The sequence below is a fragment of the Nicotiana tabacum genome, chromosome 24 (genome assembly GCF_000715075.1).
Source record: "Nicotiana tabacum cultivar K326 chromosome 24, ASM71507v2, whole genome shotgun sequence".
Classification (NCBI taxonomy): domain Eukaryota; kingdom Viridiplantae; phylum Streptophyta; class Magnoliopsida; order Solanales; family Solanaceae; genus Nicotiana; species Nicotiana tabacum.
In genome coordinates, this window is record NC_134103.1 from 108,808,204 (window position 1) to 108,812,261 (window position 4,058).

The window sequence follows — 4,058 nt, forward strand, 5'->3', positions numbered from 1 at the left end:
CAATCTCGGATTTTTTCGGGTTTTCGAATTTTTTTTCCGGTAAAGTCTTCATAGCATAAAATATGTAACTTGTGCTCTAAATATTTCTTAAGTCCTACTAAAATACAACTATATAATGTATTTTCCAAGAAACTAACACAATAATATGAGATAAGTCATAGCATTATACTAAAATATCCAAGAACAAAGATAAAATAATAAAATTACATAAAATAAATATTGCTAATTAATAATCTAAAAATACTATATAAGTCATGCCAAAATAAGTATAGCTAATGATAATCGGCTTAATGTATGCATATTTTGATATATATCGCCTCACATTTTACTCACGTCTCGACGATTTGAGATGTTTAATATGATTATTTGTGTTAAATTTTGGTATTTCTATATGTAGGAATTATTCGGATGCAATTTGGGATGAAAAAGCGCGAATTGGAGCAAAATGGGGACAAAATCGCAATAAAGGAGATTTGAGGGCCACAGCCAGCGTGGGGCGCTGGCTGTGGCGCAATTTACAAAAGCCAAAATGTTTGAGCGTCAGGGCCAGCGCCCCACGCTGCCCTGGACGCTCAAGACGGAAAAGTGTCCTTTTTCGACTAGGACTCGGTTATTTCGACCCTTAGACGCCCCCAACTCATATAAATGCCAACCTAAACCTATTTTTGAGGGGAGGACGTGATTTAGAGAGAAGAGGGAGGCGCCAAACACTCGGAAGCACGGATTTGATCAATTCTTCCATCCCTTTCCTAGTATTCATTGATTTTATGTTTGAAAATATTATTTTTTTATGATTGTATGAACATGAGTGGCTAAAAACCCTATTGTTCTAGGGTCATGGGTATACATGAATGTTGATGTTTGAAGTTTAATTTGACGAAGTTGATTTTGTCATATTGGGCTGTTTATTTAATTCTGTTTTTAATTATTTTGCTGAGTAGCTAACAGTGAAATACGATCTATGAATCTAGAGGTGAACTCGAAAGTGGAAACTCTAGATTGCATATAGAATTAAATAGAGCAAGTTCTTAAACCCAGGCATCGGGGAATGGATTCGCAATTAGGATAGACATATACCTAATTGCCTTGCTCGGTTGCAATACAGAAATTTTAAATGTGTTCTTGTTAATCTTAATTCCATAGACATATAGGTATTAAGTTAGCTTGAATAGGCGAGTAAGGACTCGACAGATTCTTATGAGTAATATCAACCCTGTATATCAACAATCAGGATAAATCAATTAGTTATTTTAAGCTAAGAATGTAACATGATTGTTAGATAACCCGTGACCCTGGAATATTATCTCCTAGTGATTGTTATTCAAAACTATTTAAGTGTTGTGGTTGATTTCTAGTATTTCATTACTTGATAGTTTTTAGGGAGTAAATTAGAAAATTATCTATTTTGTAAGAAATCGCTTGAATCGATAAGCTATTTGAGTTTGAATTAGTCAAAAGTTAATCATAAGTCTTCGTGGGAAGGATATTTTATTCACTACTCTATTACTTGACAACCACGTATACTTGCGTGAGTGTGTTTGGTTGCAACAAGTTTTTGGCGCCGTTGCCGGAAACTTAGAAATTAGCTACTTGACTGAGTTAAGCTTTTATTAGTTATTTGTTCAAGTGTATAATTTTCAGTTTGCTTGTTTGTGTTAACACAGGATCTTCTCTTGAATGCGGAGGAGTAGAAGTGCAAACAACCTCCTTCCTTTTGATACTGAAATTGAACGAACACTTCATAGAGTGAGGAGGGAAGTCGAAATAAGAACTAGAATAGAGGGAGAGTTGGACATTGTAGTTCAACCACAGCCAATAGAGATGGCAGGTAATGAAGAGCGTGCGGTGATAGGAGCCGCAAGGCCCAATCTTGCGAATATGACTCAGGCTATTGTGAAGCCTGATATCACGGGACATTTTGAACTCAAACAGTACATGGTATAACTGATTCAGTCCTCGGGGCAATATGTGGGTCTATCTCATGAAGACCCGCAGAGGCACATTCAGAACTTCTTGGAAATTACGGACACTTACAATTATCCGAACGTTTCTAAGGACTATGTCAGGCTGACACTATTTCCCTTTTCACTGTTGGGAGAAGCTAAGGAATGGTTGCAAAAGGAGCCCGCGAACTCAATTCACACTTGGGATGATCTAGCAAGGAAATTCTTAATCAAGTTTTTCCCCACTAAGAAGACAAAGTCGCTGAGAAACCAAATTCTTGGGTTCCAACAACGAGATGGCGAGACACTTCGTCAAGCTTGGGAAAGATACAAGAAGCTACTCAGAGACTGCCCGCATCATTGTCAGACTGATGAAGTATTGGGTCACACTTTTGTTGATGGGCTAGATGAGGCATCAAAGATGAATCTTGATTCAACTTATGGGGGTAGTTGCATGGCGAGGCCGTATAGTGAAATACAACTCTTGCTAAATAACTTCACTGCTAATGACCATAATTGGCAAGGAGATGGGGACTCACGAAGGGCAATTAAATAGAAGGCAGCCGGGTTGATTGAGCTTAATGACTTCTCAGCCATGAAAGCCGATATAGCAAAATTGGCAAATCAGATGAATAGAATGGCAATGCAACAAACACAATAGATGCAACATGTACAGCAGATGTCTATTTGTTGCGAACTATGTGGTGACAGTCATATAAGTGACATGTGCCCCACGAATCCTGAATCTATATACTATGTGGGGCAACAGAGCAGAGGTCCAATGAATCAGCATGCACAATATAGGAATACTTACAATCCAAATTGGAGGAATCATCCTAACTTCTCATGGGGAGGAAATCAACAGAATCAGAACCAGTATAGGCCCCAAGGAAATTTCAATCAACCTCAGAAACCACCCCTACAAACAGAAGAGAGTACGAATGACTTGCTGAAGAAGTTGTTGCTTGATAATCAACAGCTCAGGACCGATTTCAGAAATCTTGAGAGGCAAATGGGGCAGTTAGCAACAAATCAAAACACTAGACCTACAGGCGCTCTTCCCAGTGATACAAAGATGAACCCTCAAGTTAATGCAGTTACACTCAAAAATGGGAGGGAACTAGAAGAAGTGCCAAAGAAGAGAAAGGACAAACTTATACCTGAGAGGGAGCTGATCCCTAAGGCAATACACGAGTCAAAGAAAAATGATGCAGGTTCAGAGCCAGTAGAGGCTGCAAGGCCACCACCACCTTTCCCCCAGAGATTGCAGAAAAAGAATGATGATCGCATGTTCAACAAATTTCTCTCTATGTTGAGCCAAGTTCAATTGAATATTCTATTGGTGGATGTACTTCGTGAAATTCCAAAATATGCTAAGTACATAAAAGATATAGTGGCTCACAAGAGGAAATTGACTGAGTTCGAGACAGTTGCACTTACTGAGGAGTGCACTTCAAGGGTCCAAAACAAGCTTCCTCAAAAGCTTAAGGATCCTGGCAGCTTCACCATCCCTGTGCGAATTGGTAATATTGATGTGGGTCGTGCTCTTTGTGATTTGGGGGCAAGCATAAATCTAATGCCCTTGTCCTTATTTAAGCAATTGGGTCTGGGAGCTCCAAGACCAACCACTGTGATGTTGCAATTAGCTGATAGGTCCATAGCCTACCCTGAAGGAGTGATTGAAGATGTATTTCTGCAAATTGGGAAATTTATCTTCCCAACAGACTTCATTATTCTAGATTTTGAGGCTGATGAACAAGTTCCAATCATATTGGGATGACCTCTCTTGGCTACTGGTGATGCAATAATTAAAGTGAGAGAGGGAAAAATGATTATGAGGGTGGACAACGAGGAAGCAGTTTTTAATGTCTACAAAGCGATCTAACTTCCCTGCCACTATGAGGAGCTCTCTATGATATCTGTTATGGAGGTGGAAGAGAAACTTCTTGACACGAGTGTATATCTAGACGATTCTCTAGAAAAAGCACTCATGTTGTTCGATAGCTTAGAGATTGATGATAAGGTTGAGGAGATGATGCATATCCTAGATGCATCTTGTGCTTACATGCAAGGAATACACCCGTTTGAGCCCCTGAATAGGCTAAGTGGATCTCC